We start from the raw sequence: 27290 nt of genomic DNA on the forward strand, positions 1-27290 counted from the left end.
GGGGAAAAAGCCCTAATGAACCATATTATTTGGGGATTAAATATGTTTTATCATCAAACATATACAGTGGCAAGAAAAAGTATGTGAACCCTTTGGAATTACCTGGATTTCTGCATAAATTGGTCATCAAATTTGATCTTATCTTCATCTAAGTCACAACAATAGACAAACAGTGTGCTTAAACTAATAATACACAAATTATTGTATTTTTTTGTCTATATTGAATACTTAATTTAAACATTCACAGTGTAGGTTGGAAAATGTATGTGAACCCCTAGGCTAATGACTTCTCCAAAAGCAAATTGGAGTCAGGAGTCAGCTAACCTGGAGTCCAATCAATGAGACAAGATTGGAGATGTTGGTTAGAGATGCCTTGCCCTATAAAAAAACACTCACAAAACTTGAGTTTGCTATTCACAAGAAGCATTGCCTGATTGGAACCATGCCTCGAACAAATTAGATCTCAGAAGACCTAAGATTAAGAAGTGTTGACTTGCATAAAGCTGGAAAAGCCTTGATGTTCATCAGTCCACGGTAATACAAATTGTCTATAAATGCAGAAAGTTCAGCACAGTTGCTACTTTCCCTAGGAGTGGCCGTCCTGCAAAGGTGACTGACACTAGGATTCTTCAATGAAGTTAAGAAGAATTCTAGTGTCAGCTAAAAACTTACAGAAATCTCTGGAACAAGCTAACATTTCTGTTGACGAGTCTACGATAGGTAAAACACGAAACAAGAATGGTGTTCATGGGAGGACACCACTGAAGAAGCCACAGCTGTCCAAAAAAAACACTGCTGCACATCTGAAGTTTGCAAAAGAGCACCTGGATGTTCCACAGCGCTACTGCCAAAATATTCTGTGGACAGATGAAACTACAGTGGAGATGTTTGGAAGGAACACACAACACCATGGGTGGAGAAAATGTTACAGCACACCAACATCAAAACCTCATCCCAACTTATAATTGTTTGTGTGTTATTAGTTTAAGCAGACTGTTTGTCTATTGTTGTGACCTAGACGAAGATCAGATAACATTTTATGACCAAAGGGTTCACATACTTTTTCTTGCCACTGTAAGATTCAACACACACAAAATAAGCATTGATTCAAACCTACCCAATTCAACATATACAGTAATCCACAAGTTCATCTACTAGGCCCTCACATCGGAAACCAGGTCCTGGTTTGCGTCAATATCTTTTCAGGGCTTCACTCAGCTATTCCCAACAGACTTGTGATATTTGAAAAGTGATTGGGTCAACGATTTGACATGATCTAGTCTCTAGTGACCCATAAACATGCTTAAGGGATTTGTGTCCTCTGGCGGGGCTGCACACCCTTTTCTGTCTCTTCTATGATGGAGTTGACTGCAACACATGCACTACATAAAACAGTGTGATAGAGGGTGAATCAAGCACTGTCTGTCTCTGCAAGTCATCTTCATGATCCACTGAATAATTCAACACACACCTCAGTCTTCAATGCCTGGCTAAAGCTCTGTGAAGCAATATCCAAAGCAAAAATATGTGTCTGGGGTGTGTGAGAGAGACTGAGAGACTGATAGGGAAAGAACATTTAAAATACAGAAAAAAAAGTGATTGAGACAGTATGTCAGCAAAGTAAATCCCTATCATGTTAACACAGACTGGAGGTGACATGCAGAGAGGGAAATATAACTGGGGCGAACAGAAGAGGATCTTAAGCAGCCATTTCACCTGTGGAGACCCATCCTGCAGGGCACAGAAAGATGTCTGGTTCTGCTGATGGATCGGCCAATGCTCACTTAGGACCCCAAACAACATTTTAATAAAGATGTGGCAACTGTCAATAGGAAGGTCAGTAGTTAGAAATTATTCCTCCGTTATGATAACAAAGAAAATAAATTAAACCCCCTGATGTGGGAGGAATCAGATTGGTGCAATACTGTGTGGGAGCTATTTCTGGGAAGGAATCACTATATCAAAGACACATAAATAGAATGATTCCGTCTCCATGGTCAGTGGCAGCATGATTTAGTAGTTATGTATGGCCGTCCAAACAGAGACAGACCTCCCACGCATACCCAAAGAGTTGACAATAGCAAACTCTTTCCAGGAATCACCTATTGTTCACTACCTGCTAGGAAATGCCATTGCTTTGAGTACAGAAAGGGTCAAGAAGGATTGTGTGCTTTATATGGTTCTCTACTGTAACACCCAGAGAAGACAATATCCCTTACCCTTTTCTTGGGTGTTTGTTTGTTTGTTTGTTTATAGGATTAGAGAGGTGTGCATATTCTCTTTTCTGTGTACATTTTGCAGTGGGTCAATCACTGAATAGATATGTGCACACAGACAACTCACATTTTCAACCATATTGTTCTCTGACATCAGTGCATTAGTAACACATACCGTAGGAATTGTATGATTTGGCCTCGTCTTCACTGAGCTCACCTGTTGAGGGGGTCCAATACAATGGCTCGGGGGTGAGACATGTCCCCCTCCAGAAGAGTCTTCCTGGTTTGAGAGGCCCTCTCCAGTCTGGCCACACTAATAGTTTTCCTGTATCCATCATTGGTCCAGTAGAGGTTATTACCAATCCAGTCCACAGAGATCCCCTCAACGTTGTCCAGGTCTGCAAGATGATGGAACACCAATGTTAGTGCTATCTCCCCCTGACTTGCACTTGTTTTTCTTAAATGTAAATGGGTGATTTAGAACGTATTTTAACCGATTCAGAAAGGGTGTTCTTTATGTCATTACAGTAACTGGTACTAGTCATTAAAGAGTACCTGCAATAAAGGATACATTAATTTGGCTGTAGCATAAAAATATAACACAAAATAAACCCACCATCTTTGAGTATCGTTTCCCGGCTGTTCCCATCTATTTTCTGCCGGCCAATGAGGAAGCTGGTGGTGTCAGCGAAGTAGATGTGTCCTGACTCTGCATGGTAGTCGATGGCTCTGGGGTTGACCAGGTCCTCGATCGATACCATGTGCTCATCACTGGACTTCACGTTCATGTCCAGGCCTCGGATGACCCCTGGCCGACCCTTACCATAGAACAGGAACAGGTCGTTCTTGGGTTCTAGGACACAGAAACAGAAAAGGGATCTTAACTCTTAACTTTACTTCTTGTTAGTTAATTGGTATAATTATTTTTGGGTTCTACAGTGGGGCAAAAAAGTATTTAGTCAGCCACCAATTGTGCAAGTTCTCCCACTTAAAAAGATGAGAGAGGCCTGTAATTTTCATCATAGGTACACTTCAACTATGACAGACAAAATGAGAAAAGAAATCCAGAAAATCACATTGTAGGATTTTTAATGCATTTATTTGCAAATTATGGTGGAAAATAAGTATTTGGTCAATAACAAAAGTTTAACTCAATACTTTGTTATATACCCTTTGTTGGCAATGACAGAGGTCAAACGTTTTCTGTAAGTCTTCACAAGGTTTTCACACACTGTTGCTTGTATTTTGGCCCATTCCTCCATGCAGATCTCCTCTAGAGCAGTGATGTTTTGGGGCTGTTGCTGGGCAACACAGACTTTCAAATCCCTCCAAAGATTTTCTATGGGGTTGAGATCTGGAGACTGGCTAGGCCACTCCAGGACCTTGAAATGCTTCTTACGAAGCCACTCCTTCATTGCCCGGGTGGTGTGTTTGGGATCATTGTCATGCTGAAAGACCCAGCCACGTTTCATCTTCAATGCCCTTGCTGATGGAAGGAGGTTTTCACTCAAAATCTCACGATACATGGCCCCATTCATTCTTTCCTTTACACGGATCAGTCGTCCTGGTCCCTTTGCAGAAAAACAGCCCCAAAGCATGATGTTTCCACCCCCATGCTTCACAGTAGGTATGGTGTTCTTTGGATGTAACTCAGCATTCTTTGTCCTCCAAACACGACGAGTTTAGTTTTTACCAAAAAGTTATATTTTGGTTTCATCTGACCATATGACATTCTCCCAATCTTCTTCTGGATCATCCAAATGCTCTCTAGCAAACTTCAGACGAGCCTGGACATGTACTGGCTTAAGCAGGGGGACACGTCTGGCACTGCAGGATTTGAGTCCCTGGCGGTGTAGTGTGTTACTGATGGAAGGCTTTGTTACTTTGGTCCAAGCTCTCTGCAGGTCATTCACTAGGTCCCACCATGTGGTTCTGGGATTTTTGCTCACCGTTCTTGTGATCATTTTGACCCCACGGGGTGAGATCTTGCGTGGAGCCCCAGATCGAGAGAGATTATCAGTGGACTTGTATGTCTTCCATTTCCTAATAATTGCTCCGACAGTTGATTTCTTCAAACCAAGCTGCTTACCTATTGCAGATTCAGTCTTCCCAGCCTGGTGCAGGTCTACAATTTTGTTTCTGGTGTCCTTTGACAGCTCTTTGGTCTTGGCCATAGTGGAGTTTGGAGTGTGACTGTTTGAGGTTGTGGACAGGTGTCTTTTATACTGATAACAACTTCAAACAGGTGCCATTAATACAGGTAACAAGTGGAGGACAGAGGAGCCTCTTAAAGAAGAAGTTACAGGTCTGTGAGAGCCAGAAATCTTGCTTGTTTGTAGGTGACCAAATATGGATGAACTCGGCATCTACAGCTAAATGGAGAGATAGAAGTCCAACAAATGAAAAAATGAATAAGTGCAACAATATTTATGAAGACAATCAATACACACACTATGATGATTGAAAATACCTGTAAAAATAACACTATAGAGGTCTGGACAAAGATCACCAAAATAAAATGCATCCAAACATATCTGATCTACCGGTGAGGAATTGATTAGACGGCGACTTTAAGCCAACTATGATAGGTGATACATTTAAATTGTGGGCTGAAGAAGGACTGACCAGGTATCAGATGTTCACGGACAACGGGATAGATACATTTAAGAATATATATTTTTTTTAAATACAACCTCCAGAAATCTCAAGATTCGGCAGGGTAGCCTAGTGGTGAGAGCGTTGGACTAGCAGCCGAAAGGTTGCAAGTTCAAATCCCCGAGCTGACAAGGTACAAATCTGTCGTTCTGCCCCTGAACAGGCAGTTAACCCACTGTTCCTAGGCCGTCATTGAAAATAAGAATTTGTTCTTAACTGACTTGCCTAGTTAAATAAAGGTAAAAAAAATGCTTTCTTACTAAAGCAGTGGGACCGAATGAAATGCTTAATTATTTACTGTACATCCTCTAATTAGAAATATAACAAAGACTTATAACAAGGTAAATGCCTAGAATGAGCTGGGACACATACAGTGCCTTGCGAAAGTATTCAGCCCCCTTGAACTTTGCGACCTTTTGCCACATTTCAGGCTACAAACATAAAGATATAAAACTGTATTTTTTTGTGAAGAATCAACAACAAGTGGGACACAATCATGAAGTGGAACGACATTTATTGGATATTTCAAACTTTTTTAACAAATCAAAAACTGAAAAATTGGGCGTGCAAAATTATTCAGCCCCCTTAAGTTAATACTTTGTAGCGCCACCTTTTGCTGCGATTACAGCTGTAAGTCGCTTGGGGTATGTCTCTATCAGTTTTGCACATCGAGAGACTGAATTTTTTTCCCATTCCTCCTTGCAAAACAGCTCGAGCTCAGTGAGGTTGGATGGAGAGCATTTGTGAACAGCAGTTTTCAGTTCTTTCCACAGATTCTCGATTGGATTCAGGTCTGGACTTTGACTTGGCCATTCTAACACCTGGATATGTTTATTTTTGAACCATTCCATTGTAGATTTTGCTTTATGTTTTGGATCATTGTCTTGTTGGAAGACATATCTCCGTCCCAGTCTCAGGTCTTTTGCAGACTCCATCAGGTTTTCTTCCAGAATGGTCCTGTATTTGGCTCCATCCATCTTCCCATCAGTTTTAACCATCTTCTCTGTCCCTGCTGAAGAAAAGCAGGCCCAAACCATGATGCTGCCACCACCATGTTTGACAGTGGGGATGGTGTGTTCAGCTGTGTTGCTTTTACGCCAAACATAACGTTTTGCATTGTTGCCAAAAAGTTCAATTTTGGTTTCATCTGACCAGAGCACCTTCTTCCACATGTTTGGTTTGTCTCCCAGGAGCTTGTGGCAAACTTTAAACAACACTTTTTATGGAACGCTTTAAGAAATGGCTTTCTTCTTGCCACTCTTCCATAAAGGCCAGATTTGTGCAATATACGACTGATTGTTGTCCTATGGACAGAGTCTCCCACCTCAGCTGTAGATCTCTGCAGTTCATCCAGAGTGATCATGGGCCTCTTGGCTGCATCTCTGATCAGTCTTCTCCTTGTATGAGCTGAAAGTTTAGAGGGACGGCCAGGTCTTGGTAGATTTGCAGTGGTCTGATACTCCTTCTATTTCAATATCACTTGCACAGTGCTCCTTGGGATGTTTAAAGCTTGGAAAATCTTTTTGTATCCAAATCCGGCTTGAAACTTCTTCACAACAGTATCTCTGTTACGGTGCGTGAATGAGGACCCAAAAGCGAATCAACTTAAACAGAGCTTCTTTAATTACCAAACATAGGTAGGCTCAGATGGACCGGCAGATTCCGACAGGACAGGACAAGGTTACAGCAAACATGACGACAGTCTGGTTCAGGCATGAATGACACAAACAAACAAACAAGAATCCGACAAGGACAGGAGCAGAAACAGAGAGAGATATTGGGACCTAATCAGAGGGAAAAAAGGGAACAGGTGGGGAACGGGGTGAATGGGTAGTTAGAGGAGACAAGGGACAGCTGGGGGAAAGCGGGGGAGAAAAGGTAACCTAACACGACCAGCAGAGGGAGACAGGGTGAAGGGAAAGGACAGAGACAAGACAACATGACAGTACATGACAGTACCCCCCCACTCACCGAGCGCCTCCTGGCGCACTCGAGGAGGAAACCTGGCGGCAACGGAGGAAATCATCAATCAGCGCACGGTCCAGCACGTCCCGAGAGGGAACCCAACTCCTCTCCTCAGGACCGTACCCCTCCCAGTCAACTAGGTACTGATGACCACGGCCCCGAGGACGCATGTCCAAGATTTTACGGACCCTGTAGATAGGTGCGCCCTCGACAAGGATGGGGGGGGGGGGGGGGGGAAGACGAGCGGGGGCGCGAAGAACGGGCTTAACACAGGAGACATGGAAGACCGGGTGGACGCGACGAAGATATCGCGGAAGAAGAAGTCGCACTGCGACAGGATTAATGACCTGAGAGATACGGAATGGACCAATGAACCGCGGGGTCAACTTGCGAGAAGCCGTCTTAAGGGGAAGGTTCTGAGTGGAGAGCCAAACTCTCTGACCGCGACAATATCTAGGGCTCTTAGTTCTACGCTTATTAGCAGCTCTCACAGTCTGCGCCCTATAACGGCAAAGTGCAGACCTGACCCTCTTCCAGGTGCGCTCGCAACGTTGGACAAAAGCCTGAGCGGAGGGGACGCTGGACTCGGCGAACTGAGATGAGAACAACGGAGGCTGGTACCCGAGGCTACTCTGAAAAGGAGATAGCCCGGTCGCAGACGAAGGAAGCGAGTTGTGGGCGTATTCTGCCCAGGGGAGCTGTTCTGACCAAGACGCAGGGTTGCGAAAAGAAAGACTGCGTAAGATGCGACCAATAGTCTGATTGGCCCGTTCTGCTTGACCGTTAGACTGGGGGTGAAAGCCGGAAGAGAGACTGACGGAAGCCCCAATCAAACGGCAAAACTCCCTCCAAAATTGAGACGTGAATTGCGGACCTCTGTCCGAAACGACGTCTGACGGAAGGCCATGAATTCTGAAAACATTCTCGATGATGATTTGTGCCGTCTCTTTAGCAGAAGGAAGCTTAGCAAGGGGAATGAAATGAGCCGCCTTAGAGAACCTATCGACAACCGTAAGAATAACAGTCTTCCCCGCTGACGAAGGCAGTCCGGTGACAAAATCTAAGGCGATGTGAGACCACGGTCGAGAGGGAATAGGAAGCGGCCTGAGACGGCCGGCAGGAGGAGAGTTACCGGACTTAGTCTGCGCGCAGACCGAACAAGCAGCCACGAAACGACGCGTGTCATGCTCCCGGGTGGGCCACCAGAAACGCTGGCGAATGGAAGCAAGCGTACCCCGAACGCCAGGGTGGCCGGCTAACTTGGCAGAGTGAGCCCACTGAAGAACGGCCAGACGAGTAGGAACGGGAACGAAAAGAAGGTTCCTAGGACAAGCGCGCGGCGACGGAGTTTGAGTGAGTGCTTGCTTTACCTGCCTCTCAATTCCCCAGACAGTCAACCCGACAACACGCCCCTCAGGGAGAATCCCCTCGGGGTCAGTGGAGGCTACTGAAGAACTGAAGAGACGAGACAAAGCATCAGGCTTGGTGTTCTTAGAGCCCGGACGATAAGAAATCACGAACTCGAAACGAGCGAAAAACAGCGCCCAACGCGCCTGACGCGCATTAAGTCGTTTGGCAGAACGGATGTACTCAAGGTTCCTATGGTCAGTCCAAACGACAAAAGGAACGGTCGCCCCCTCCAACCACTGTCGCCATTCGCCTAGGGCTAACCGGATGGCGAGCAGTTCGCGGTTACCCACATCATAGTTACGTTCCGACGGCGACAGGCGATGAGAAAAATACGCGCATGGGTGGACCTTGTCGTCAGAGAGGGAGCGCTGAGAAAGGATGGCTCCCACTCCCAGCTCTGACGCGTCAACCTCGACAACGAACTGTCTAGAGACGTCAGGTGTAACAAGGATAGGAGCGGATGTAAAACGATTCTTGAGGAGATCAAAAGCTCCCTGGGCGGAAACGGACCACTTAAAGCACGTCTTGACAGAAGTAAGGGCTGTGAGAGGAGCTGCCACCTGACCGAAATTACGGATGAAACGACGATAGAAGTTCGCGAAGCCGAGAAAGCGCTGCAGCTCGACGCGTGACTTAGGGACGGGCCAATCAATGACAGCTTGGACCTTAGCGGGATCCATCTTAATGCCTTCAGCGGAAATAACAGAACCGAGAAATGTGACGGAGGAGGCATGAAAAGTGCACTTCTCAGCCTTCACAAAAAGACAATTCTCTAAAAGGCGCTGGAGGACACGTCGAACGTGCTGAACATGAATCTGGAGTGACGGTGAAAAAATCAGGATATCGTCAAGGTAAACGAAAACAAAGATGTTCAGCATGTCTCTCAGGACATCATTGACTAATGCCTGAAAGACAGCTGGAGCGTTAGCGAGGCCGAAAGGAAGAACCCGGTATTCAAAGTGCCCTAACGGAGTGTTAAACGCCGTCTTCCACTCGTCCCCCTCCCTGATGCGCACGAGATGGTAAGCGTTACGAAGGTCCAACTTAGTGAAAAACCTGGCTCCCTGCAGGATCTCGAAGGCTGAAGACATAAGAGGAAGCGGATAACGATTCTTCACTGTTATGTCATTCAGCCCTCGATAATCTATGCAGGGGCGCAGAGACCCGTCCTTCTTCTTGACAAAAAAAAAACCCCGCTCCGGCGGGAGAGGAGGAGGGGACTATGGTACCGGCGTCAAGAGCTACAGACAAATAATCTTCGAGAGCCTTACGTTCGGGAGCCGACAGAGAGTATAGTCTACCCCGGGGGGGGGGTGGTTCCCGGAAGGAGATCAATACTACAATCATACGACCGGTGTGGAGGAAGAGAGGTGGCCCTGGACCGACTGAACACCGTGCGCAGATCGTGATATTCCTCCGGCACCCCTGTCAAATCACCAGGCTCCTCCTGTGAAGAAGAGACAGAGGAAACAGGAGGGATAGCAGACATTAAACATTTCACATGACAAGAGACGTTCCAGGAGAGGATAGAATTACTAGACCAATTAATGGAAGGATTATGACAAACTAGCCAGGGATGGCCCAAAACAACAGGTGTAAAAGGTGAACGAAAAATTAAAAAAGAAATGGTTTCACTATGATTACCAGAAACAGTGAGGGTTAAAGGTAGCGTCTCACGCTGAATCCTGGGGAGAGGACTACCATCCAGGGCGAACAAGGCCGTGGGCTCCTTTAACTGTCTGAGAGGAATGTCATGTTCCCGAGCCCAGGTCTCGTCCATAAAACAGCCCTCCGCCCCAGAGTCTATTAAGGCACTGCAGGAAGCTGACGAACCGGTCCAGCGTAGATGGACCGACAAGGTAGTGCAGGATCTTGAAGGAGAGATAGGAGTAGTAGCGCTCACCAGTAGCCCTCCGCTTACTGACGAGCTCTGGCCTTTTACTGGACATGAAGTGACAAAATGACCAGCGGAACCGCAATAGAGACAGAGGCGGTTGGTGATTCTCCGTTCCCTCTCCTCAGTCGAGATGCGGATACCTCCCAGCTGCATGGGCTCAGCACCCGAGCCGGCAGAGGAAGATGGTAGTGATGCGGAGAGGGAGGCGACGGAGAGCGCGAGCTCCTTTCCACGAGCTCGGTGACGAAGATCAACCCGTCGCTCAATGCGAATAGCGAGTTCAATCAAGGAATCCACGCTGGAAGGAACCTCCCGGGAGAGAATCTCATCCTTTACCTCTGCGCGGAAACCCTCCAGAAGACGAGCGAGCAAGGCCGGCTCGTTCCAGCCACTGGAGACAGCAAGAGTGCGAAACTCAATAGAGTAGTCTGTTATGGATCGATTGCCTTGACATAGGGAAGACAGGGCCCTGGAAGCCTCCTCCCCAAAAACAGATCGATCAAAAACCCGTATCATCTCCTCCTTAAAGTCTTGATACTGGTTAGTACACTCAGCCCTTGCCTCCCAGATTGCCGTGCCCCACTCACGAGCCCGTCCAATAAGGAGAGATATGACGTAGGCGACACGAGCAGTGCTCCTGGAGTAAGTGTTGGGCTGGAGAGAAAACACAATATCACACTGGGTGAGGAACGAGCGGCATTCAGTGGGCTCCCCAGAGTAACACGGCGGGTTATTGATTCTGGGCTCCGGAGATTCGAAAGCCCTGGAAGTGGCCGGTGGATCGAGGCGGAGATGGTGAACCTGTTCTGTGAGGTTGGAGACTTGGGTGGCCAGGGTCTCAACGGCATGTCGAGCAGCAGACAATTCCTGCTTGTGTCTGCCTAGCATCGCTCCCTGGATCTCGACGGCTGAGTGGAGAGGATCCGAAGTCGCTGGGTCCATTCTTGGTCGGATTCTTCTGTTACGGTGCGTGAATGAGGACCCAAAAGCGAATCAACTTAAACAGAGCTTCTTTAATTACCAAACATAGGTAGGCTCAGATGGACCGGCAGATTCCGACAGGACAGGACAAGGTTACAGCAAACATGACGACAGTCTGGTTCAGGCATGAATGACACAAACAAACAAACAAGAATCCGACAAGGACAGGAGCAGAAACAGAGAGAGATATTGGGACCTAATCAGAGGGAAAAAAGGGAACAGGTGGGGAACGGGGTGAATGGGTAGTTAGAGGAGACAAGGGACAGCTGGGGGAAAGCGGGGGAGAAAAGGTAACCTAACACGACCAGCAGAGGGAGACAGGGTGAAGGGAAAGGACAGAGACAAGACAACATGACAGTACATGACAATCTCGGACCTGCCTGGTGTGTTCCTTGTTCTTCATGATGCTCTCTGCGCTTTTAACGGACCTCTGAGACTATCACAGTGCAGGTGCATTGATACGGAGACTTGATTACACACAGGTGGATTGTATTTATCATAATTAGTCATTTAGGTCAACATTGGATCATTCAGAGATCCTCACTGAACTTCTGGAGAGAGTTTGCTGCACTGAAAGTAAAGGGGCTGAATAATTTTGCACGCCCAATTTTTCAGTTTTTGATTTGTTAAAAAAGTTTGAAATATCCAATAAATGTCGTTCCACTTCATGATTGTGTCCCACTTGTTGTTGATTCTTCACAAAAAATACAGTTTTATATCTTTATGTTTGAAGCCTGAAATGTGGCAAAAGGTCGCAAAGTTCAAGGGGGCCGAATACTTTCGCAAGGCACTGTATATAGCATCCCCAAAGAAGACACAAAAGATGAGAATATTATATCGGTAACCAATTGGGTAGACGAGCTGCAAATAGTAGTAACCCAAGAGGACTGGGAGGACATATCTAGAAACACGTCCAAGACAACCAACTTTCTACTCTTCAGGGAATACTCTGAAAATGCACTCAATATTTTTCGTAACTCCTATAATACAATCAAAGGACAACTGTGACATCACATCAAGTTGCTGGGTGACGTGGGGAGAGTAGGGTTAACCACACCCACGTGCTATATTCCTGCCCAGTCCTCAATCATTTCTGGACCGAAGTATACAAAGTATTGGATGATACGTTTTAATGCTCACTTTCTCTAAATCCAGAACTTATACTGCTGTGAAGAACCCCTCATGCATGGGTCCTCCAATCTGATAATCACCTCTTCAGAATTCTGAGAATAACAGCACTTAAACAGATTACAATAAAATGTATAGGCCCTAATTGTCACGCACTGATCTGTTTCACCTGTCTTTGTGATTGTCTCCACCCACCTCTATTCTCCTTAATGGGAGCAATGATCAGCGCCAATTCATGTTTTACGTCCCTTCTGTCACATTTGTTCCAAACTGGCATCAAAATGGCATCAAAATGTTGTCGTTTCCTTAGACAACCAAAACAAAGGGTCTCAAAAGGGGTTCTAAAAGACACACAACATGGATGCCCACTAACGTGTCTCCGGAAAGACAAACTAAAAGAATAACCCCCACCAATTTAGGACAGGAAAAAAAAAAAAAAAGAAAATGGAGCCAAACACCAAAACTCAGGCTTCTTTCAAACTAATGTGGTTGTCTGATGTGAGGTGTGGCTCTCTCAACATCGCCTCTCCAACTGATGCGCTGGTCCTGCGCAAGTGAAACACACAATGTCTAACGAGGTGACTCCAATCAGTGCTAATGTGCTAATGTGCTAACCAACCTCAAAATGGCTAGATAAACTGAAACCTGTAACAAGTCTGCGAGGAGAAATGGCTGAAGAACACTGAGAGAGCAGTATACTCGCTAGCTATTTTGGCCTTCTGCTTTAACAATATGAAAGTCAGGTGAGAGAGACTAATAAAGCAAAGGTACTAGGACTATTAACTTCTAATGAACAGACTTTCACAGTATCTCCTTTGAAAGGCAGACAGAGAGCCTGCATAGAAAGCTGAGGCAGCTCCACTGCGGCAAAGCACCAGTCACTCTGGGGGGTTCTGGGTGGGACCCCAGGGATCCTCCAGGGCTACAAAGACAGAACCAGACCTCTCCTCACTCTACCCCCAGCTTCTCTACCCCCTTTACCCAGGAGACCATACTGGCTTGGGTGAGACAGACCACACAGGCATCACTTCAATTTATCATCCTGTGAGGGAGAGCCAGGCAACCCCAGGAGACAATTAAGACCCAGATCTCAAACCCCACCGTGACTGGCTGCGATGCGACATAAAGAAGCACTACCATTTAGCACTGAATCTCATTAGGCTAAGGGAAGAGAGAGCTGGTGTCATCAGAACATCTAGCAAGGAGGTATAAATCAAATGTGTCTCGGAGGGAGAATACGGCAAGGCACTCGTACACCCGATCGAAATGAGGTGGACCTCTGATTGTGTCTTCAATTTGATCTTCTGCTTTTTTTGTCAACTACACAATGTCCGTGGATTGATCAGGCAAGCTAACAAATGCAAACAAACTTAAAACTCCATTAAGGCCATAATGAATTGCAGCTCCTGACAGGTCAATAGTGGGACATAATCTTCTAATGGACCAGTCTCAACCAGCATTCGTCTTCATCACTGTCTGACTATCTGAGGCTGGGCAATATATACAGATGTAAGATCTTAATTTGACCTGTATTGTCGCAGCAAAATAATCCTGCAATAACAGGATGTGGATGTAGGACACCCAAAACAGAGCAGAACAATACATTGACATGCAACAGAACCCCCACCCCTGCAAAAATAACAAAGCTTTTATTCTATAACAGTGTGTTAGTGACATCCTCACTAGCACCAAGTGAGAGTTGACCTATACAATATGCATGACACACAACTCAATAAACAGGATCTTAATTTGAGGGAATTTGCTACAGCAGGAAAATAATCCTGCAGCAACAGAAATGTACATTATTATTTGGATTATAATTCATGGACATTTTTGTAGAAGTTGATTTGTTTTTCCTAAGGGAAAATCAAGTCTGAAAAATCACATTTGAAATGACAAACTTCAGAAGTCAAACCTAAAATACTAGCACATGTTTTAAATTTCCCGCATTACAGGCAAGTTCTCCTGCAACAGGGTGATCAATTTAAGATCCTACATCTGTATTTGACCCAATTTCTTTCATGAGAATGTCTTGTTATCCCACCCCAAATCTAATGACACAACTTTAAAATTGGTAAAGTTAGATTTTTACATCAACAAATAACCTTCAATTCATTGCATTTTCATATCTTATCAAAATGAAAAGAAACCAAAAAGTACATTTACTCTGTAAAATGTTGTCTTTCAAATTATCTTTCTCAAAAACGTTTGTATATTGTCCCATACATTAATCTGTAGTCTTCATTTTTTGTTCCTAAGAAAATATGTTCTCATTATTATTATTATTATACATTTTGGCGACATCTCTACCGTTCTTCCACAAGACACTTTTGTAGTTTTAGGGAACTATTTAATCTACATTATTAATTATCTACATTGATTACATGTTTATGACATAAGGAAAGGAGGGATAGAGGTGACACTGAGAGATGACATGTTTATGACAAAAGGAAAGGAGGGAGACTTGACACTGACAGATGACAGATTACATGTTTATGACATAAGGAAAGGAGGGAGACGTGACACTGACAGATTACAGATGACATTTTTATGAAATAAGGAAAGGAGGGATAGATGTGACACAGACAGATGATATTTTTACGACATAAGGAAAGGAGGGAGACATGACACTGACAGATTACATGTTTATGACACAAGGAAAGGAGGGATAGACGTGACACTGACAGATTACATGTTTATGACATAAGGAAAGGAGGGAGACATGACACTGACAGATTACATGTTTATGACACAAGGAAAGGAGGGATAGAGGTGACACTGACAGATTACATGTTTATGACATAAGGAAAGGAAGGAGACATGACACTGACAGATGACAGATTACATGTTTATGACACAAGGAAAGGAGGGAGACATGACACTGACAGATGACAGATTACATGTTTATTACACAAGGAAAGGAGGGAGACATGACACTGACAGATGACAGATGACATGTTTATGACACAAGGAAAGGAGGGAGACATGACACTGACAGATGACAGATTACATGTTTATGACACAAGGAAAGGAGGGAGACTTGACACTGACAGATTACATGTTTATGACACAAGGAAAGGAGGGAGACTTGACATTGACAGATTACATGTTTATGACATAAGGAAAGGAGGGAGACATGACACTGACAGATTACATGTTTATGACACAAGGAAAGGAGGGAGACATGACACTGACAGATTACATGTTTATGACACAAGGAAAGGAGGGAGACGTGACACTGACAGATTACATGTTTATGACATAAGGAAAGGAGGGAGACGTGACACTGACAGATGACATGTTTATGACACAAGGAAAGGAGGGAGACTTGACACTGACAGATTACATGTTTATGACACAAGGAAAGGAGGGAGACATGACACTGACAGATTACATGTTCATGACATAAGGAAAGGAGGGAGATGTGACACTGACAGATGACAGATTACATTTTTATGAAATAAGGAAAGTAGGGATAGATGTGACACAGACAGATGATATTTTTACGACATAAGGAAAGGAGGGAGAGAGGTGACACTGACAGATGACATGTTTATGACACAAGGAAAGGAGGAATAGAGGTGACACTGACAGATGACATGTTTATGACATAAGGAAAGGAGGGAGAGACGTGACACTGACTTTTGCAGGACTGTCCATCACTCTCCAGACGGAAGCCTGTCCGACATCGACAGGTCCTGGACTTGTAGCTACCGCTCAGCAGACAGATGTGGGAGCATCCCCCTTGCTTTCCATACGGGTCCGTCTCACACGCGTGACTCCTAACTAGAGGACAGGAGGAGTAGAAAAGTCTATTAGACTCATTAAACACAGCTCTAACACAATAATTTGACTGTACTTTATCAAATGATGGAGAATCCTCTCATATTCACACCACGTTGTCACGCCCTGACCTTAGATATCTCTGTTTTCTATTGATTTTGGTTAGGTCAGTGTGTGACTGGGGTGGGTACTTCCGTGTTGTATGTCTAGGGTTTTGTATGTCTAGGGTGGTGGATGTCGAGGGTTGTAGTAGGTCTAGGGGTTTTTGTATTTCTATGTTGGCCTGATATGGTTCCCAATTAGAGACAGCTGTTTATAGTAGTCTCTGATTGGGGATCATATTTAGGCAGCCCTGTTTCCCACTTTCTGGTGTGGGATCTTGGCTACAGTTAGGTGCCTGTGTGCACACTAGTAGCGTCAAGTTTCGTTTGGTTGTTTGTTGTTTTGTTTTGTTTTGTTTTCGGTGAGTTTCAGTTGATAAAAAATATGTGGAACTCTTTTCACGCTGCACCTTGGTCACATCATTTCGACGAACGTGACACACGTTTTTCAAATGTAGGCTACAGATACATTTGACACCAGCATGCATTGCAGTACCCTGACTGGATCAAGTCACAGTGATGCAGACATCTCCATGAGTTTGTGCGTTACAGGTACTGTGCATACATGCACATGTTACAACTGGAGACCAAATATCCTTTACCTTTTGGCTGAGTGAGACTGTGGTAAACCCGTATTGGTCCTCTGGAACTCCCTAGGCTGGTAAGTGTCCTGGGTTCTGTGGTGTTAAACCGATGAATCTTGAAGATTTCCATGATATTCCCATTGGAGGGGTCAGAACGAGTGGCATACAGGTAGTTCTCAAAGACAGCTAATCCATGGATGTAGGACACCTAAAACAGAGCAGAACAATGCATTGACATGCAACAGAACCCCCAACCCTGCAAAAATAACAAAGCTTTTAATCTATAACTCAACTGTGGGAGCTCCAGGATCTAAGACAGGAGATGTGTGTGTATTCCCCAGCCATCACAGGGCCATGGAGTGGGCATAATGCCCTACACGCTACATTTACCCAGCAACACCTTCCATGTGCATGCACACACGACCCCCCCCCCCCCCCCCCCCCCCAGACACACACACACACACACACACACACACAGGACAGGGTTGGGTGATCATTGTACACAGAAAGTATGCCTTAACCCACTGGGCCTCACCTCAACCCTGGGGCGGCAAAACATGTGGCAGGAGAAAAAACACAACCAGGAAACCAGTGAACCATCTTGTTCTTCAGAAACACACAGTTTGCTTGAATATTAATATCAGCCAGTTTATTTCCAGTTTATTTCAAGGCTGTGTGATCTATAAACTACAGAGGTTTTTCATATTCTGTTCACAAACACTATACGCCCAGGGTTGACCTGCATATGGTTTCTTTTAATATGATGTTGAAACAGTTTGCTTCAAATATTTTGTCCAAGGCTGTGTGATTTCTACACAGGTTATCATATAGCATTCACAATTACTATAGACCTATGACTGAACCTGCATATTGTATTGAATTTTTAGTATTGTGTTAAATTAACCCTGTGGTGTTGGAGCTGAAATGTAAGTGGAATTTAAAAAATGGATTACGACGCAACACTACATCGTCTGCCAGTAGAAAAAGTCAAATCTGTCTTTCATTTGTCATGGAGACGATATGCAGAGCAACATCTCAGAGGTCTACTGAGGTCACTCATTTATGAACAGAAAGAGGCATCATTATGCTAAGAACACCTGCACACACAATGAGGTGTATTTCATACGCCCTGGCCTCCTTCTTTCCTTCCATCTCCATCGTAGCCTACAATATAAGTCTCCCTCGCATTACAGTAGGTTGCTTTCAAGGGGCATCATTTGAATAATATCATCCCCTAATTGTCCATCTCCAAAGTGTAGTACAGGGAGAAGGACTAACCATTTGGGCTATTTGTAAGTGACCTTATCACAGCTTCTCAAGCTCATCCACACTGATTTATCACCATGCAGTGAAATCCATATTCAGGAGATATCAAACCTTAGGTGCAACCCTGGCACCCCATTCCCTAAATAGTGTACTAATGTTGACCAGAGGCTCTCATCAAAAGTAGTACACTATATAGGAAAGATGGTGACATTTGGGATGTTAAAGCTCTCCAGTGACTTGGGCAAGGTAGAATTAATTTTGTAGGTAGAAGAAAGGCATTTATTACTTCACCTGAAATGCCCCCTGAACTGCCCTCTGACCTGCCGTCGCAAGTATAGTTTTGGAAAGCTGTAGTTAACAGTCTGCAAGGAGGAAGATTTTATCATTCTTGTAATGTCTTAGTATGTGTATGTGACCCTTGCAAACATTTAACCCACAACTGTGGCATTGCTAGCGCCACGCTCTTAACAACTGACCCACACACTGGACAAACACAGCTCAGATTGTTCCCTCTCAAAATTCATATAAATGTCCTCAGACTCATTTCCCTGTGTGGCGTGTAAACTGTAAACCCAAGAAGACAATCATCAGAAGCAGAGCTCAGCTTAGCCTCACGACGACAACACAATGAGGCTAGACACTCACTTGACTGCCCTGGATGACTGCATGCCTGTTTTTTCCGTTGTAATCCACCACTTCAATGTAATCCAAGTAGGCGTCTGCCCAGTACACCAGCTTCTTGGCCAGGTCCAGGGCCACGGCTGTGGGTTGCACTGTCTTGTAATCCACCAGCCTGGTTCGGTTGGTGCCGTCCATGTTACAGCGCTCCACCTTGGCTACGTCTCCATAGTCAGTGAAGAACAGCATTCTACGAGAAGATAATGTGTATAAATAAACTTGTAGAAATATGCCACTGAGTAAACACTTTTATTCATAGTGAGAGCATAGAGCACAGTGAGTGAATACATAGTAGGTGTATGTGATCATGTAGGCATGTAGTTATTCATGCCTACATTGGTAATGATTCAGAAATATCCACAGCACTTTTTGAACACAATTACTGCACCTAAGTTAGAGCCAACTACCAAGGACAGTTATAAATGAACTGGAGTGACTGTATAGAACCTACAGGTTTACAAATGGAAGGAGTTGGCAATAAGAAAAAGGGACACGGTACTCAAAACAGATACAAGAAGAATCCTGACGAAACCCATTGCTAATGGTTTAATTGTAGGCATGGTATGAAAAGCAATCAACCCCACTGAACCTTATCATTGTAAGTCTTATAAATTGAACTATTAATTTCCTGATTTTACCTATACATGTACAGAGAAGAAAATGGTGTGTCAGGGCCAGTATGGTTTTGTAGTTTTGTATGGCTGTCTAAAATTACCCCCCACGAGTACCCACTGTTAAGCTAGCAGTCTATAGCCAGCTCTTTCCAGGAATCACCTTTTCTACAGTACCTACATGGAAATGCCATTGCTTTAAACTGACCATTAAATGTACATTGTCAATTAACGAATAGAAGGAAGGCCAAATGTATTCACAAATCTGGTGAATAAAAGATACGTAAAGAGAGATACAACATAAGTTTCTTCTCCTTTACATTGATACGAATTCTATCATGCCTTGTTAATGGTTAGGGTTGTAACATGCCTTTCTAATGATTAGGGTTGTAACATGCCTTGTTAATGGTTAGGGTTGTAACATGCATTGTTAATGGTTAGGGTTGTAACATGCCTTGTTAATGGTTAGGGTTGTAACATGCCTTGTTAATGGTTAGGGTTGTAACATGCCTTGCTAATTTTTTTATTTTTTAATTTTTTATTTAAACTTTATTTAACCAGGTAGGCTAGTTGAGAGGAAGTTCTCATTTACAACTGCGAACTGGCCAAGATAAGGAAAAGCAGTTTGACACATACGACAACACAGAGTTACACATGGAATAAACAAACATACAGTCAATAACACAGAAGAAAAAAAAGTATAAATACAGTGTGTGCAAATGAGGTAAGATAAGGAAGGAAATAAAATAGGCCATAGTGGCGAGGTAATTACAATATAGCAATTAAACACTGGAGTGATAGATGTGCAGAAGATGAATGTGCAAGTAGAGATACTGGGGTGCAAAGGAGCAAAATAAATAAATAAATACAGTACGGGGATGAGGTAGTTGGATGGGCTATTTACAGATGGGCTATGTACAGGTGCCATGATCTGTGAGCTGCTCTGACAGCTGGTGCTTGAAGTAAGTGAGGGAGATTAGTCTCCAGCTTCAGCATTTTTTGTAGTTCGTTCCAATCATTGGCAGCAGAGAACTGGAAGGAAAGTCAGCATGAGGAGGAATTGGCTTTGGGGGTGACCAGTGAAATATACCTGCTGGTGGGTGCTGTGGGTGCTGCTATGGTGACCAGTGAGCTGAGATAAGACGGGGCTTTACCTAGCAAAGACTTGTAGATCAACTGGAGCCAGTGTGTTTGGCGACGAGTATGAAGCGAGGGCCAGCCAACGACAGCATACAGGTCGCAGTGGTGGGTAGTATATGGGGCTTTGGTGACAAAATGGATGGCACTGTGAAAGACTGCATCCAGTTTGTTGAGTTGAGTGTTAGAGGCTATTTTGTAAATGACATCGCCAAAGTCGAGGATGGGTAGGATAGTCAGTTTTACACGGATATATTTGTCAGCATGAGTGAAGGATGCTTTGTTGCGAAATAGGGTTACTGGTTATAACATGCCTTCCTAATGGTTAAGATTGTAACATGCCTTGCTAATGGTGTCATGTTGGCTCTCTGAGACAGAGAACCAGACCAGAGCAGCATCAGACCATCACGAGAGAGAAAGACAGTTAGAGAGCTGAGGGGCGCTGGAGCCAGAGAGACCACTTAATCTATACAAGTTAAGTCAAGGGAGAGATAGTGGTGATGTTTAAACCCAGATATACATGCTAGACTGAAAAATAGCTTCTGTCAGGGAGAATCAACTTCCTCAAACAGATGAGCCTCCACGTGGCAAAGCAATGATGGCTTTCTGGGATAATGATTGTTGCTGATGGAGTACAGATGAAATAATAAACAGTATAAAAATAATCATTGCCACGGTCATGACAGTCCATGAGACAGAACCCAAATTTGGGCCGACAATGTCTCATAGGGATTTTCTTGAAGGACTTTGTGCTCAGAGTTGGAGAATGTGTGATCTCAGTGCAGCAATGGTAGCTTGTGTTATCAATCTTTCTTTCATCCCTCCATCCCATTCATTTTTTCCCATAGGGATTTTACCCTATGACAAACAATGTCAGTATATAATAAGTTATTGCACACATATACTCTTTAATTATATATCACTAGAAAGCTTAGATTGACAGCTATCCACCAGATACATTTTTGGACAGATGTCTAGGAGCAACAACAGCTCAGCCGCAAAGTGGTAGGCCACACAAACTCACAGAACGCAACACTCACTATCGAGTTCCAAACTGCCTCTGGAATCAACATCAGCACAAGAACTGTTCGTCTGGAGCTTAATGAAATGGGTTTCCATGGCAGAGGAGCCGTCGTCAAGCACATTATCACCATTCACAATGCCAAGCGTCAACTGGAGTGGTGTGAAGCTCGTCGCCATTGGATTCTGGAGCAGTGAAAACACATCCTCTGGAGTGATGAATCACGCTTCACCATCTGGCAGTCCGACGGACAAATCTGGGTTTTGGCGGATGCCAGGAGAACGCTACCTGCGCCAATCCATGGTGCCAACTGTAAAAATCTGGTGGAGGAATAATGGTCTGGGGATGCTTTTCAAGGTTCTGGCTAGGCTCCTTAGTTACAGTGAAGGGAAATCTTAACTCTACAGCATACAGTGACATTCTAGACGATTCTGTGCTTCCAACTTTGTGGCAACAGTTTGGGGAAGGCCCTTTCCTGTTTCAGCACGACAATGCCACTGTGCACAAACCAAGGTCCATACAGAAATGGTTTGTTGAGATCGGTGTGGAAGAGCTTGACTGGCCTGCACAGAGCCTCGAACTTAACCCCATCGAACACCTTTGGGATGAATTGGAAAGCTGACTGCAAGCCAGGCCTAATCGCCCAACATCAGTGCCCGACCTCACTAATGCTCTTGTCGCTGAATGGAAGCAAGTCCCCGAAGCAATGCTCCAAAATCTAGTGGATGATGGTCTTTAAACATCCTATCTGAAGTCTATTTTTCTTCTCCTTTGTAAATATATCTAGTTACCTTTTACAGTAGTTTTTTTAGAACGTCTTTCAAAACGTTTTAGGTTCATACATCCTACAATAAATGACATTGGCATGCCTTTCATTGACCCTTTTTATACCGCTGCACTTCCAATACATATAATATATCTATAACTATATCTGCACGAGGACACATTTGTCTAGTCCATAGAACAGTTGGGAAAAATGTCCTGGGCTCCTCTTTGTGCAGTTGTTCCTCAAAAGAGACAAACTGCACATCTCCACAAATCCTTTCTTCCATAAAAATACAGTGAATGTGATACATTCTCTCTGTTAAATACTACTTTCTTTAAAAAATAATTGAAAACATAATGAGGTGACATTTGGGTTGTACCATGACCTCCATCATACAGACAATGACTACCAGCACATTATACACATAATATCTCAAGGTATTGTTGCTTTTGTATTTTTGTGTCCATTAGATTAAATAACCATGAAAGATGGTGTAGATATAGGAACTGAAAAGAGAAGCTGAATCTGCATTAATTTTGTGATTTCAGTGACATAATTCAATTGAAAAGATAACAGTGCAACTACTCTCCACATCTCCAAATCAGAAGTGTTTCTATCCAATCATCCAATTCCTCACCCCCTCAATCCTAACTTGGAGACCTACCCTAACCAGAAACCATGGGTGGATGGCAGCATTCGTGCAAAACTGAAAGCGCGTCTGGCGGGCCGCCCCCGGTGGTGAAGGTAGGAAACAACATCTCCACTTCGCTGACCCTCAACACTGGGGCCCCACAAGGGTGTGTGCTCAGCTCTCTCCTGTACTCCCTGTTCACCCACGACTGCGTGGCCATGCACGCCTTCAACTCAATCATCAAGTTTGCAGACGACATAACAGTAGTGGGCTTGATCACCAACAACGACGAGACAGCCTACAGGGAGGAGGTGAGGGCACTAGAAGTGTTGTGTCAGGAAAACAACCTCTCACTCAACGTCAACGAAACAAAGGAGATGATTGCGGACTTCAGGAAACAGCAGAGGGAGCACCCCCCCTATCCACATCGAAGGGACAGCAGTGGAGAAGGTGGAACATTTTTTAATTCCTGGGCGTACACATCACCGACAAACATAAATCATTCACCCACACAGACAGTGTGGCGAAGAAGGCACAACAGCACCTCTTCAACCTCAGAGTGCGGAAGAAATTTGGCTTGTCATCCAAAACCTTGAAAAACTTTTACAAATGCACAATCAAGAGCATCCTCTCGGGCTGTATCACCGCCTCATAAAGCAACTGCACTGCCCTCAACTGCAAGGCACTGTAGAAGGTGGTGCGATCTGCACAATGTATCACCGGGGGCAAACTACCTGCCCTTCATGACACCTACAGCACCTGATGCCACAGGAAGTCCAAAAAGATCATCAAGGACCACAACCTGAGCCACTTCCTGTTCACACCTATCATCCAGAAGGTACATAAAAAGCTTGGACCGAGAGAGTGCATCAAAGCTGGGACCGAAAGACTGAAAAATGGCTTCTTTCTCAAGGCCATCAGACTGCTAAACAGCAATCACTAACTCAGAGAGGCTGCTGCCTACACTGAGATCCAATCACTGGACACTTTAATAAATGGATCACTAGACACTTTAAACAATGCCACTTTAAATAATGTCACTTTAATAATGATTACATATCTTACATTACCCATACCACATGTATACACTGTATTTTATACCATTTATGCACCTTGCCTATGCCGCTCGGCCATTGCTCATCCATATACTTATATGTACATATTCTCATTCACCCCTTTAGATTTGTGTGTATTAGGTAGTTGTTGGGGAATTGTTGGATTACTAGTTAGATATTACTGCACTGTCATAAATAGAAGCACAAGCATTTCACTACACTCACATTAACATCTGCTAACCATGTGTATGATATAAATACAATTAGATTTGTTTTGAGGCCTGCACTGCAGAGAACCTACAACATCATACGCTGAGAGAGCTCACTAGGTTTCATATTGTCGAGGATTTATTTATCAACGGGTTTAGAGGGGTTTAAAGTATGTATGTTCCACAATCAAATGGGAAAATAACTCTAGGCCTGACTAAACTAATAAACATTGTTGTTACTTTAGTTTTTGCTTTTAGCCTAGTCAAAATCCATTCTCCCATCAAAATATGATGATGGAAAAATATGCCCCCTCAGTCAACAGTATTTGTTTGGGAAGTAAGAGTGTAACTATAACTACCACAGGCAAGATGAAACAAAGTTCACTCGCATTTCAATTCCTTTTCAAATATAATTTTAACAGTGGGAAGAATAGACCATACCATATCCATCAAAGATTTCCAGGGGCAACAAGTAAAATAATAGCATTCCTTTTCATGAAAGAGAAAGAAAAAATCTAAACAGCAAAATAAAATGTAGGGTGTTGTCAGAACATATTCCCTTAACATTGCTCCTCATGCTATGCTGCTATCACCAACCTCCCCTATTTCTTTTTGTTTTCACTCCATTGCCCCAGGCTCTCTCTCTCACTAGAAACAGCTGTAGCTATGTCTCACCAATTAGAGGAAGACGAGACCAGAAAAACGCTTCCTCCTGATAACCAATCTAGCTGGCAGAATTCATGCCCAACTCCCTGTTCCCGGAGGGACCTGCACATGCACTCTCCTCCTACACCATTATCCCTCAAAACACACACCACGTCACATCATGCACGCACGTGTGTGTGTGTGTGTGTGTGTAGGTGTGTGTGTAAGTGTGTAAGTGACTAACTTTTCCACAACTAATGTTTTTTCATGTAAAGTAAACAGGCATGTTTGTCCTGGGAGTAATTTCATTCTATTTTCATGAAGTTAAAAGGGAATGTTTGTCATTCTCCATGCAAACACAGTCACAGCAACACACTGCATAGATTCACAGTGAATCATAAGAGACAAGCCGCATTGCTTTTAGCAAAACAACACAGAGACATTTCATAGGAAGGAAGTGTTTTGGGGAATTAGGTGGGGAATTCATTGCGAGGATGTGAGAAACCAATCTAAAATCCGTGTATCAATAAAAATGTTCACTTCACAGGAATCATTTTGCTGTGCAGAGTAGACGCTGCATTATTTAGAGATACAGGAGTTATATTGAGAACCAGAAGCATGAATCTGAAGTTATGTTGAATAATCTGGATGCTGAGGTTTAGCTGAGGAAAAGTACTGTAAAGAGTTTCAAAATTGGGGTTACAATTTATCCTACCATTTCTACTGATCTGCATGCCAGTTATATGTGCATTTTCGTGGAACAGTTTGATTTCAATAATAATGTTTTTGCTTGTCAAAATCCTTGTCAAGTGGTTAATCATAAAAATTTGAAGTTAAAGGACACACATCTAAATGTTAAAATATAAATATGGCAAGAGCACCAGCCTCTGCAATATGGAAACATTGATTCACTGTGTGGTCCATTGACAGCTAAAGAAATGAGAGCATAGAACTCAGAGATTGAGCTTGATGCAGCAGTAGGCCTATAACGTTCATCGTCAACTAAGTAAAATGCATAAGCCGACAAATAAAAATAGTCGAAAATATCCTGACAAAAATTCTGGTTCTTTCAATCACATTAATCTCTCTACGCCGCCTGTCTGCCTCCCTTTCTATCTGTCTTGAACTATTGCCAGTGAAGTTCAACATTGTATCAAATCATCACTGGGTCCGGCCAGAAGCTGTCATTAGTGAACTTTAAACATTGTATCAACTAGCCTATTCTGGGTTCTCAGAGTTTCCAGTGCCAGTGAGCTTGGGACAGACAGCTGTTTTTTTCCCACTAGATATATGGGGTCATCAGATCATGATATTTTGCTCTTTCACACCGAGGCTTGGTGATTATCGAGGCCGGGAGTGTTGGAAAGATTTTTCAAATACTGAGGAACTTTCATTCGCAAACTTTCAAAACAAAATTACTTTCCCATTGTTCCTCAATGGCAGTGTATGATATATAATGTTCTAGCTCTTTTATCCCATGATGACAAGATGCTCATGTCTCCGCCCTAACAATGGGAGCCTTTGTCCCAAAGGCGGCAAGGTAGGCGACAAGTTTAGGTCTGCATATTATTCCCATAGAAATGCATTGGGCTTATTCTAGACAGATTTGCGAAAGCGAGCCCTCTCTCCTCGCCTCTTCCTCTCTGCTGAAAATATATCACTGGAGAAAGAATCTGAGCGAGCAAAACAGTGCCCCTCTATATGTAGCCCATGTATCTGATGCTGTCTGGCCAGAAATAGTATGACATGCCATACTCTTTTGGTCCAGACAGCATCAGATACATGGTCTACACATACTGAGACAGAGGAGCGCTGTTTCAGATGTTTTAAGTGAGATTGACATGCGTCTCGGTCTAATAAATGATCAATATTTCAATGTTTTATTTGGACAGGCAAGGAGGTATGGTAGTGCGGGCCAGGCCCCCTAAGGCCCGGCCATTTTTCCGGGCATGGCTTAGTATATAACCGCCAAATAACACACATTGAGAAGAGAAGTTCCGATGTTCTCATTCTGGTGTTGTTTGCACTGTAAATGGCCTTTGCTCCACCAAGAGCCGTAGTGCTAAGATACAGCATCTCTCAGCGAAAGGCTTCTCATTACACAGCTGTTCTGAATTCATGTCTACTGACTGTCCTTGTACCCTCATGAAAATAATGGGGCTGACTCTCTCTCTCTCTTTTGTTGAGCTCCTGGGTTCCATCTCCCTGGGAATCTTACAACAGAACAGAAACCCTTTTAGCTGCTGATGACTAAATAAATAACGAATAATATAATCAGATCTCCCCCCTTTCCATAACCCCCCCTTTCCTCCTCCGTTTGAAGCACTGTTTTCAGACAGCCATTTTGTCTCCCCCACAGTGGTTTGGGTACATGTGGTGGTGACATAACCAAAAATGTTCAAACAGAGAGGGTCCTGCAGGGGAGTTTTATACAGGGGGATGTGAGGGGGAATCAGTAAATACTGATGAAACCTGGTGACAGTGGGAGCTGTCTGGAGCACTGGCTCCCCAGCATTTACACAGCAAGACATGCTCCGAAAGGAAAGCAATA

The 27290-nt window shown here is 43.9% G+C and overlaps 1 pseudogene; it reads right to left on the reverse strand.

The window, feature by feature from the left end:
• The window catches only part of LOC110502094, a 332876-nt pseudogene that overhangs the window by 229833 nt on the left and 75753 nt on the right, over positions 1-27290 (reverse strand).

Source organism: Oncorhynchus mykiss, chromosome 22, assembly GCF_013265735.2.
Source record: "Oncorhynchus mykiss isolate Arlee chromosome 22, USDA_OmykA_1.1, whole genome shotgun sequence".
NCBI classification, from domain to species: domain Eukaryota; kingdom Metazoa; phylum Chordata; class Actinopteri; order Salmoniformes; family Salmonidae; genus Oncorhynchus; species Oncorhynchus mykiss.